Below are 12,300 nucleotides of genomic sequence, written 5' to 3'. Positions count from 1 at the left end.
GAAAGATACATGCAAGTTTGTGACAGAGTTAATGCAGAAATCCACTCCACATATAATGAAGTTAGTAGGGAGCAGCTCAAGGACGATCAAAGGATACATCTAGACGAAGCAAAGAAAGCACTAAAATTACTGAAAAAGGATGTGATAACATCAATAATAGATGAAGAATCGGAAACCACCACATTTGACTTGGAAATAACTTCACCCTTAACCCGAATTCCAACTAATATTATTTTTTATTTAACGGCAACTGTGGTTGTATAACTGCGGAATGCACACAGGAAAATACTACGAAGCTCAGTGTTTTGCGTCGGCTGAAGGAGATGCTGGTCGTAGAGCTCAAGAAGTAGTATCGTGTCTGGGGCGACACATTCTTAGCAATGTTAATGAACAAATTCAGTCACTAATTTTGTGGACTGATTATTGTGGAGGGCTGAACATAAATATGAAAACGAATCTGACGTTGAAGACAACTCTGCAGGAACATGGCCCCCTTAATACGATTACTCTAAAATTTCTTATTTCCTGTCATTCAATCTTACCGAATGACAGCAAAATGACAGTGATATAGAAAATGCACAAGAAATGCAACAGAGACTGTATAACCCAGCAGATTACATCACTGTCATACAACAAGTTACTGGAAAAAAATACCATCTTCAAATCCATAGGATGGCAAAGGAAGTCTTAGAAGTAATACATCGTAAGAAAAAGAAAACATAGTCAACAAAAAGCACAGAACACAAGATATACACATTAACACAGTTAAGTGGACTGAACTTTGTCAAATAAGAATACGTTATTCAGTATTCGTGAACAAGAACTTCGATGTGAGTTTCGTTAAAGTAAATATCCAGAGACGTACTGAAGGCTGCCCAAAGTCTTCACCAGATCTGACAGAATTTTGGTACCTATATGGCCAAATGGTAAACCGGTATCACTGCTAAAGTTGCAGCACACAAAATCGATACTGCATCTCATTCTGAGGGGATGCCAAACAGTTTTATGCAAACTTCAGACCCTGATTTTGTGGATGACGATCGTACAATTTATTTTAGTTTGGAGTAGCTTTCGAGCATCTCAGCGAGTAAAAAATTCATATGAGCATAACGTATTTATGTAATTAACAACAGTAACAATAATGTTTCCTAATTGATAGTGTTACCTCATTGTTGAAGTAACTACTTTCATAAATTTGTATAAAAAACAACAAAATAGTAATGAATTTGATATAGTGTATCAATTAGTTTTCTATTCACTTCTTCAGTTTGCTACTCTTACATTAACATTGTGAATAAAAAATTCTTCACTTATGGACTCAGTTATATTAAGTATTGCCTCGTTTTTCTCAGTTCCAACTGCAAACCACAAGAACAAACTACTACTGTTCAATTTGAAAATAAGCTATAAAGAACCAACTCCAGTTTCGGCTACCTACACTCGACGGATCAAAAAATGTTGAGACAAATTTCTTAATCTGACAGAGCATTAGAAAATGTTTATAATGTGACACGAGCTTTTCGCAAAGAATTTTATTTGTAAAGTTGTTCTAAAACAGCTCTAGCTCAAAATGTACATTTTGGAGTTGGTTCCATATTGCATAACCACGTCCAATTGTGACTTCTTTTCCAATAACATTTTGAACAACAAAATTGTCATTATAGGATATGAAGCGACGTTTTGTGTAACATACCACTGGAGATCTAATAATTGTAATTAACTAGTGCATAACCAGTAAATTATGACTTCCTTTGAATAAAATGTGGGTATTAAAACTTACCATGTTTAGCAACAGTTTGATATTTTCCCCTTCAGTGCTTTAGGGTTAAGGAGCTATACTTAATCTTGAGAAAGATTAGAAAGAAGTAAATTATGACTTCCTTTGAATAAAATGTGGGTAGTAAAACTTACCATGTTTAGCAACAGTCTGACATTTTCCCCTTCAGTGCTTTAGGGTTAAGGACCTATACTTAATATTGAGAAAGGCTACGTAGTCGTAAACAGTATAAAATAAAAGGGTGGTTTAATGTGGCAAATTGATATTCACAAACGCTTTATGTAGGTGCGTCTAATAAAACAGTTTCACGCTCATTAATTGGCGAGGATTAGATTTTTAAACATCTACTTCACCAACCTCTCCCTTCTCCTCCTCAAGATTTTACTAATGTCCGCGAAGAAATCGGACTCTCGCTTTATTAAAAATTCATTGTTCTGACGGAATTGAATACCTGACTGACAGGCACAACTCGCGTTAAACGGCTGACGCTCGTATAATGGATATTTGACCGTGCTAGCAGAATCCGCAAATATTGCAGAACATTCGGAACGGTTTTCCATTAGCTTTAATATATTATCACGTTCTGACAAGCACAGACAAAACATTCAGTTAAAGTTATTAGTTCCATTTCGAAAAGCAAAGCTGAAAGCAGTAACTTTGTAATTGATATAGCTGTGACAAAAGACTATACATCGCTGGGTCAGGATCTTTTTGCAATTTATATGGGTTAAAACAGAATTACGGTATGTTGAACGGTTCTGGAAATATTTAAGGTGACCATCTTAACTGAATGAATCTGTATTAAATATAATATGAATGCAGCTATATTTTTCCCAGTTCTCTGCACACAGAGATATTATTGTACGTCATCCTCAGATAATAATACGAATTTTTGCTCCATGCACGTCACGCCTGCTCTATTTATCATCCGTGACTGGCTTTCAAAATCATCTGGCAATGATCTCAATCAATGACTGCAGTTTAAACACCGTCACATTCGCAAATTCACGGATCACTTCTGGTAAACTTTCACGGAGTGTTTTTTATCTCTGAAGCGGCGCGAGGAATCGGATTTTTTACAGGTAACATTACAAGGTTAACTAGAATACATTTATTTTAAATAGGTTATGATAAGCCTCGATGAGGAACTTGGGCCGAATGGAAGAGATGTCAGTGATAAATTTCCCATGCTGTATTTGAATTCCGACATAGTTTCTCTCTCTCTCTCTCTCTCTCTCTCTCTCTCTCTCTCTCCCTCCCTCCCTCCCTCTCCCCCTTCCCTCCCTCTCCCCCTTCCCTTCTCTTCTTAGCCTCATGTTCCCTGCCTCTTTTCCTCTCTATGTCGTGTGTCGTAGTTGAAAAATTTGATGGTTACGCGTTGGAGAGTAGAACCGAAAAAATGTCGGTATCTCGTGACAACTGTGTTCAGTGCTATTAGATCTGTAACGGCCACATGCCATTTCTGATATCGAATTTCTTGTGCTTTAATAATGCTGAATGGTGGTCCTTTCTGCAATCTGAGACACGTCTACTTTTGCCTGGGAGGACTGTGGAGAAAACAGCCATAAACACAAGTTCCTGCTCCAGAATAAGTTCAATATCCGAGAAAATGACAAATAAGTCTTTTAAAGTAAAACGTGTTGAACTTGATATTGTGTTCCAAATTATTTCCAAGGTAACAATTGTAAATGTTTATCATTTTAATGGTGTGATTTTTTATTTATCTTTTTTCTGGTTGTGTAAATTTTTTTTATGTGGCTTCGATCATCAACCGTAAGGTTGGTTTGATGAAGCTCTCCAGCTGCGTCGTGTGCCAGTGATACCCCCGTTCCTGGTCATCACACGCTCCATCGATTCTTTCTTTCCACTACCCCTTCAACGATAGCTTTTTTGCAACGATTCATGTTGTAATATGTGCTCGGCCAGCTTATGTATTTACGTCACCTTGTTCTTCACCAAACATTTTTTCCTGACTGACTCGTTGCAGGAGCCTTCGTTCCTTACTCGGCCAGTCCATTTGATCATTAACAGCCTCCTGTAACCTCAGAGGCCGATAATCGTTCAGTTTTTCCTTTCCTGTTCACCATGTTTCTCAGAACATAGCTTTTCATGAACCTCTCTCTGTTCTTCAGATTTATATTTACAGATGTTAGCAGCTGATTCTTTTTGCGGAAAAGCCTTTTGCCCTGTGAAATCCTTACTACTACGTATTTCTTGCAACTTCCTGCTTCATCAGGTCAACTTCCACGTTAAGCAAAATTCGTCCGCCTTCTTGTTAGCGTCTTGTCCCATCCAGTATGTCCACCTGCTGTACACATCACTACCTTAGTTTTCTCTTTGTTAATGGGTTTCGTATAGCTATCAGCTGGCATTAATTTGATTTGACTACATAACCGACTCGGCCCCTGTACTCTTTTGGCGATTACTACTGTGTCGTCATCGATTTGTATCGTGCTAGTATTCAGTGCGTGGTAAACACTTCCCACACACAGTACTTTACGTCTGTAACCTCCTCTTCAATGTGCAAAATAAATGCCAGTGGTAACAACGAGCAAACCTGCCTTACGCCGTTCGTGACTTTGGCCTCAATTACCATTCCGTCTATATCTACATATACGCCTATACTTCCCAAAACACTGTGAAGTGCATGGCAGAGGGAAATTCTGATTAGACTATGTTTTGAGATTTCTTTCTCTCTCAATTCGTCTGTGGAACCTAGGAAGAACAACTGCATACATGCCTCTGTATGTACTGTAATTATACTATGCTTGACTTGTGCTGACTGCTGCAATCGCCTCGTATACAGATAATGGATTATCATTCTAGCCCTACAGTTTATACCACACTGCCTAAGAAAAGAAAACCTTTTATTCCACTCCATGTTATCAAAAGCTTTCTCCATATCGATAAAAGAAATGTATTTGTCTTAAATTTGCCCTCTGTTATCAACTGCAGTACTAAAATTCCTTCTTGAGTGCTCCTCCTATCCCTGAAACTAAACTAGTGAGCATAAAATCTGTTTTAAATTTTCCCTTTGTGACGTATCGTCTACTAATCAGGCATGAATATTTATACATCAAGTACGCCCTGTGACGAACTTTCAAACAAGTATTTATCACGACGAGTAATTTTAGTAGAGTGGAATACTCATCTCATGTCTGGTAGATCTCCACGTAGCATTCAGGGTGGAAGACTGTCTTCGCACCCTGAATAATTATAATTGATGGGATCAGGGTTTTCGATGAATTTCCTTTTTTAATTGTAATGGATACAGCAATTATTGAAGTTTCCAAATACATTATTTACAATTAAAAAAGTTAATTACAAAAGTTCTTTCTACGTTAGTTTTACATGAAATAAATTGCCATATTGATACATAGTGGTTTTAATTGTGTTTAATTGTGAATTTCCTAATTTACTGTGTAAAAGGATCTTCTATATCTGAGTCAATAATGCAAAATATAAAAACATTATTTTCTACTTATTTACAAATAGGTTTTCATGGATAACTTTTTCATGAGTTCCAGACATTGCTTGATATCCTCATTGATCTGTTTTTATGAAGTGAACAGATTTTGCCGAAATACGAAAATACGATATCTATATACAATATATTTCGTAAGCTTGTAATTAAAAGGTAAATTACATAAGTTTCTATTACTGTGGTTTTACATGGAATATATGATAAAGTTAACACATTATAATGACTGTCTTGGATTTAGTGATTTTCTGTACAAAGTAGAATTTTATGTCGGATCCAGTGGTGCGAAACGTATGATGTTAATTTTGTTCTTAATTACAATTCCTATTTTGTAGCTAACCTTTCCTTAAGTTCCACAACCACCATCATCATTTAAGACTGATTATGCCTTTCAGCGTTCAGTCTGGAGCATAGTCCCCCTTATAAAATTCCTCCATGATCCCCTATTCCGTGCTAACATTGGTGCCTCTTCTGATGTTAAGCCTATTACTTCTAAATCATTCTTAACAGAATCCAGGTACCTTATCCTTGGTCTACCCCGACTCCACCTACCCTCTACTGCTGAACCCGTGAGTCTCTTGGGTAACCTTGCTTCTCCCATGAGTGTAACATGACCCCACCATCTAAACCTGTTCGCCCTGACTGCTACATCTGTAGTGTTCATTTCCAGTTTTTCTATGATTTCCTCATTGTGGACACTCTCCTGCCATTGTTCCCATCTACTAGTACCTGCAATCATCCTAGCTACTTTCATATCCGTAACCTCAACCTTATTGATAAGGTAACCTGAATCCACCCAGCTTTCACTCCCATACACAAAGTTGATCGAAAGATTGAACGGTGCACAGATAACTTAGTCTTGATACTGACTTCCTTCTTTCAGATGAGAGTAGATCGTGGCTGAGCGCTCACTGCATTAGCCTTGCTACACCTCGCTTCCAGTTCTTTCACCATGTTGCCATCCTGTGAGAATATGAATCCTAAGTACTTGAAACCGTCCACCTGTTCTAACTTTGTTCCCCCTATTTGGCACTCAATCCGTTTATATCTATTTCCCTCTGACATTACTTTCGTTTTGGAGATGCTGATCTTCATACCATAGTCCTTACATTTCTGATCAATCTCTGAAATATTACTTTGCAAACTTTCAATAGAATCTGCCATCACAACTAAGTCATCCGCATATGCTAGACTGCTTCTTTTGTGTTCACGTATCTTAATCTCACCCAGCCAGTCTATTGTTTTCAACATATGATCCATAAATAATATGAACAACAGTGGAGACAGGTTGCAGCCTTGTCTTACCCCTGAAACTACCCTGAACCATGAACTCAATTTATCGTCAACTCTAACTGCTGCTTGACTATCTATGTAAAGACCTTTAATTGCTTGCAAAAGTTTGCCTTCTATTCCTTAATCTCGTAGAACAGACAACAACTTCCTCCTAGGAACGGGGTCATATGCCTTTTCTAGATCTATAAAACATAGATACAATTCCCTGTTCCACTCGTAACACATCTCCATTATTTGCCGTAAGCTATCTGGTCCTGACAACCTCTAAGAGGCCTAAACCCACACTGATTTTCATCCAATTTGTCCTCAACTAATACTCGCACTTTCCTTTCAACAATTCCTGAGAAGATTTTACCCACAATGCTGATTAAAGAGATACCTCTGTAGTTGTTACAATCTTTTCTGTTTCCATGTTTAAAGATTGGTGTGATTACTGCTTTTCTCCAGTCTGATGGAACCTGTCCCTACTCCCAGGCCATTTCAATTATCCTGTGTAGCCATTTAAGACCTGACATTCCACTGTATTTGATGAGTTCCGACTTAATTTCATCCACCGCAGCTGCTTTATTGCACTGCAATCTATTGACAATTTTCTCCACTTCCTCAAATGTGATCCTATTTCCATCAACATTCCTACCCCATTGTACATCGAAATCTGAAACATTACTGATCGTATTTTCACCTACATTGAGCAACTCTTCAAAATATTCCCTCTATCTGCCCGAGGCATCAACAGGATTCACTAGCAATTTTCCTGACCTGTCCAAAATACTTGTCATTTCCTTCTTACCCCCCTTTAGAAGACTGCTAATTACACTCCAGAACGGTTTTCCAGCAGCTTGACCTAAAGTCTCCAACCTGTTTCCAAAGTCTTCCCAAAATTTCTTCTTAGATGCTGCAGTTATCTGTTTGGCTTTGTTTCTTTCTTCAACATAACTTTCTCTGTCTACCTGAGTTCTAGTATGTAGCCATTTCTGATACGCCTTCCTTTTTCCTTTTACAGGCTGCCTTGACTGTGTCATTCCACCTAGCTGTTTGCTTCATCCTACCTTTACACACTACAGTTCCAAGACATTCTTTAGCCACTTCTAGTACTGTGTCCTTGTACCTTGTCCATTCCTTTTCCAACTACTTAATTGACTACATTCAACTAACTGGTACCTTTCTGAGATCACTGCTATGTACTTGTGCCTGATTTCCTTATCCTGAAGTTTCTCCACTCTTACCCTCCTACATATGGACCTGACCTCCTGCACTTTCGGCCTCACAATACCAATTTCACTGCAGATTAAATAGTGATCAGTGTCATCAAAGAATCCCCTGAATACACGTGTGTCTAGCGGTTCTAGTCTCTCAGTCCGGAACCGCGCGACTGCTACGGTCGCAGGTTCGAATCCTGCCTCGGGCATGGATGTGTGTGATGTCCTTAGGTTAGTTAGGTTTAAGTAGTTCTAAGTTCTAGGTTTAAGTAGTTCTAGGGGACTGATGACCACAGCAGTTAAGTCCCATAGTGCTCAGAGCCATTTGAACACGTGTGTCCCTCACAGCCTTCCTGAATTCCTGATCTGTTATTATATAGTCAATGACAGATCTGGTTCCCCTGCCTTCCCAAGTATACCGGTGAATGTACTTATGTTTAAAAAAGGAGTTTGTGATTACTAAGCCCATACTGGTACAGAAAGAGTTGTTTCCCGTTCGTGTTGGCCTCCATATCCTCTAAATTTACCCATTACCTTTTCATACCCTTCTGTTCGATTTCCAATCCTGGCATTAAAATCGCCCATGAGCAGAACACTGTCCTTGTCCTTTATTCTAACAAGGGAAAAGGGCACAGGTCATCCCCGTTCTCAAGAAGGGACGTCGAACAGATGTGCAGAACTATAGACCTATATCTCTAACGTCGATCAGTTGTAGAATTTTGGAACACGTATTATGTTCGAGTATAATGTCTTTTCTGGAGACTAGAAATCTACTCTGTAGGAATCAGCATGGGTTTCGAAAAAGACGATCGTGTGAAACCCAGCTCGCGCTATTCGTCCACGAGACTCAGAGGGCCTTAGACACGGGTTCACAGGTAGATGCCGTGTTTCTTGACTTCCGCAAGGCGTTTGACACAGTTCCCCATAGTCGTTTAATGAACAAAGTAAGAGCATACGGACTATCAGATCAATTGTGTGATTGGATTGAGGAGTTCCTAGATAACAGAACGCAGCATGTCATTCTCAATGGAGAGAAGTCTTCCGAAGTAAGAGTGATTTCAGGTATGCCGCAGGGGAGTGTCATAGGACCGTTGCTATTCACAATATACATAAATGACCTGGTGGATGACATCGGAAGTTCACTGAGGCTTTTTGCAGATGATGCTGTGGTGTATCGAGAGGTTGCAACAATGGAAAATTGTACTGAAATGCAGGAGGATCTGCAGCGAATTGACGCATGGTGCACGGAATGGCAATTGAATCTCAATGTAGCGAAGTGTAATGTGATGCGAATACATAGAAAGATAGGTCCCTTATCATTTAGCTACAAAATAGCAGGTCAGCAACTGGAAGCAGTTAATTCCATAAATTATCTGGGAGTACGCATTAGGAGTGATTTAAAATGGAATGATCATATAAAGTTGATCGTCGGTAAAGCAGATGCCAGACTGAGATTCATTGGAAGAATCCTAAGGAAATGCAATCCGACAACAAAGGAAGTAGGTTACAGTACGTTTGTTCGCCCAATGCTTGAATACTGCTCAGCAGTGTGGGATCCGCACCAGGTAGGGTTGATAGAAGAGATAGAGAAGATCCAACGGAGAGCAGCGCGCTTCGTTACAGGATCATTTAGTAATTGCGAAAGCGTTACGGAGATGATAGATAAACTCCAGTGGAAGACTCTGCAGGAGAGACGCTCAGTAGCTCGGTACGGGCTTTTGTTGAAGTTTCGAGAACATACCTTCACCGAAGAGTCAAGCAGTATATTGCTCCCTCCTACGTATATCTCGCGAAGAGACCATGAGGATAAAATCAGAGAGATTAGAGCCCACACAGAAGCATACCGACAATCCTTCTTTCCACGTACAATACGAGACTGGAATAGAAGGGAGAACCGATAGAGGTACTCAGGGTACCCTCCGCCACACACCGTCAGGTGGCTTGCGGAGTACGGATGTAGATGTAGATGTAGATACATCACTGAGTGCCTCTTAAAAGCTATCCATCTTATCTTGATCTGTCTCTTCACAATGCGAATATACTGACACAATCCTAATTTTCTTGCTAGACACTGTCAAATCTGTCCACCTCAGTCGTTCGTTTACGTACCTTATTGCAACTACGCTGGGTTCCATTTCTTTCCTGATGTAAAGCCCTACACGCCATTGTCCTATTCCTGCTATGATCCTGACAGGTAGACCTTGTATTCTCCCACTTCCTCTTCTTTCTCACCCCTTACCCGAATGTCAGTAACAGCTAAAATGTCCAACCCCATCTTACGTAAGTTCCAAATATGTTTTTTTGTATGATATTTCAGATGGTTTTTTGTGAAACGCACAGGTTTTATCAAAATACGAAAATATGCTCTTTGTTTATAGTTAGTTTCGAGAAATTACTTTTTTAAGTATTATTTTGTTACTTGATTAGGTACTGACAGCTTTACAGGGGACATTAAGTTTCATTCCGCCTCATAGTTTGTGGCAATACATGTACGTAAAATATACATAGATGTGAGACGCTTGGTATCGGGTTGTATACTAATACATGGTGCTGTAATATTCAGTTGATCTACACAGTCTGTCCGTTACAAACAGCCTGGAGCAACTCTTGCTTGAAATACATGCATAACGTGCTGCCAGCGTGCAGCGGAACAAAGAAGACAGAAAGCGGGCAAATGCACATATACAACAATGAGAAGAGTTATCACAATAAACTGTACCGCTTGTCTTCGTGCTCGTCAAAGCCTACCTTGGTTGGGTTGGGTTGGCTTGCGTTATCTGGGGAAGGAGACGAGACAGCGAGATTATCTGTCTCATCGGATTAGGGAAGGACGGGGAAGGAAGTCGTCCGTGCCTTCTCAAAGGAACCATCCCGGCATTTGTCTGGAGCGATTTAGGAAAATCACGGGAAACCTAAATCAGGATGGCCGGACGCGGGATTGAACCGTCTCTCCTCCCGAATGGGAGTCCAGTGTGCTAGCCACTGCGCCACTTCGCTCGGTCCTACTCTGTCAGCGAGGTCACCCGATCTCCCCCCCCCCCCCAAATGAGGAGGTTCCGAGCATTATGGGCAGTCGGTCCCTGCCCCCTCCCCAACTATCTCGGTATTTTGACGATCTAAGTACTGATTGGACAGAATTTGCCACGATTTACCTCAGGACGTCCAACAACTCTATCAGTCAATGCCAAGCTGAATAATTACTCGCATAAAGGACAGAAGTGGACCAGCGCGTTATTGTCTTGTTCATTTTGTGAAGCTCGTTCACTTTAATAATCATCCAATTTTTCTGAAATTGTAATCCACCTATTTCGGTCCTATTTGGATAATTCCTTCGAGATGGGTCGTTCTTTTTGCTCCTCTTTCTTAGTGTGTATTAGTACGAGGCTTTTAAAGGAATGGCCTGGTTTTTCATGATGTAATAATTACGAAACTGAGGCCATGCCGGACATAAAATGTTTGTTGATTCAATGAGAGTGACCTAGAGTTTTTAGTGAAAACAGTGGTTCAAATGGCTCTGAGCACTATGGGACTTAACTTCTGAGGTCATCAGTCCCCTAGAACTTAGAACTACTTAAACATAACTAACCCAAGGACAGAACACACATCCAAGCCCGAGGCAGGATTCGAACCTGCGACCGTAGCGATCGCGCGGATCCAGACTGTAGCGCCTAGAACCGCTCGGCCGCTACGGCCGGCTTTTTAGTGAAGCAAGTGCTACTAGGTGCCAGTCGATGCACCAGCTGAGCCAGTCTGAAGTGAAATGGGATCCGCACAAAATAGAACATGTTTTGTGTGCTACAGTTTAGCCAGAGTGAGTCAGTGGGTACAGTCCAGCGGAATCGGCGGCTTGGGTTTGATCCGCATTTACAGAAAAGAATTCATCGTTGGTATTGTCGATTTCAAGAGAGAGGATATTTGTGCAAAAGTAAGAATCCAGGTCGATGCTACACTTCTGATGAAACGGTAAAGGATTTTGGAAACGTGTTTGCGGAGTCGACGAAAATCGCGCAAGCAGCAACTTACAATTCGTCATTTGCCCGCATGGCGAATGTTACGGCGACGTTTAGTCTATAAATCATACAGAATACAATTAGTGCAAACTCCGCTGGCTGGTGATGAAAGGAAACGTGTTGACTTCAGGAATACTCAGTTGGAAGACAACAGATTTTTTTATCACGGCTAGTTTTCAATGTTGGAGGTACATTTCACTTCAGCGGTTAGCCGTTTCACGGCGGGCTGTGATTGTTGCGTCGTGCGCTGTAGACGAGCCCTAGTCCCGCCCGGCCGTGCTCGCTATACGGCGAATTTTTCGCGCTGGCCGTGGCGCTACTCTAATCCGGCTTTCACATTCGTAGTGTTGTCGCAAGTGTTGGCCTTTCGGGAAAATATTTACAAAAATTACACATGTTTTTGATAACTTGTACAAATAGTCATTGTCGCGAGGGAAGGCGAAGTGTAAAAACCGCAAGATATGTTGAAACCGGTCTCTAGGTAGCAGTTCAGAAAATACTGGTGTATTAGTAATGGTGCGAAGGTCAAACGTCAACACA

General features: G+C 40.5%; 1 protein-coding gene across 1 annotated transcript in view; it reads left to right on the top strand.

The window, feature by feature from the left end:
- The first annotated feature begins 2,733 nt into the window (after positions 1-2,733).
- LOC126281588 (uncharacterized) overlaps positions 2,734-12,300 on the top strand; it is a 166,534-nt gene continuing 156,967 nt past the window's right edge. The window contains exon 1 of the mRNA XM_049980671.1: positions 2,734-2,859. The gene's annotated coding sequence lies outside the window, so the exon portion shown is untranslated. The remainder of the gene's footprint in view (positions 2,860-12,300) is intronic.

This window comes from Schistocerca gregaria, chromosome 7 (assembly GCF_023897955.1).
Source record: "Schistocerca gregaria isolate iqSchGreg1 chromosome 7, iqSchGreg1.2, whole genome shotgun sequence".
Lineage (NCBI taxonomy): Eukaryota > Metazoa > Arthropoda > Insecta > Orthoptera > Acrididae > Schistocerca > Schistocerca gregaria.
Note: the sequence above shows the minus strand (reverse complement) of the source record. Positions and strands in the feature narration are given on the sequence as shown.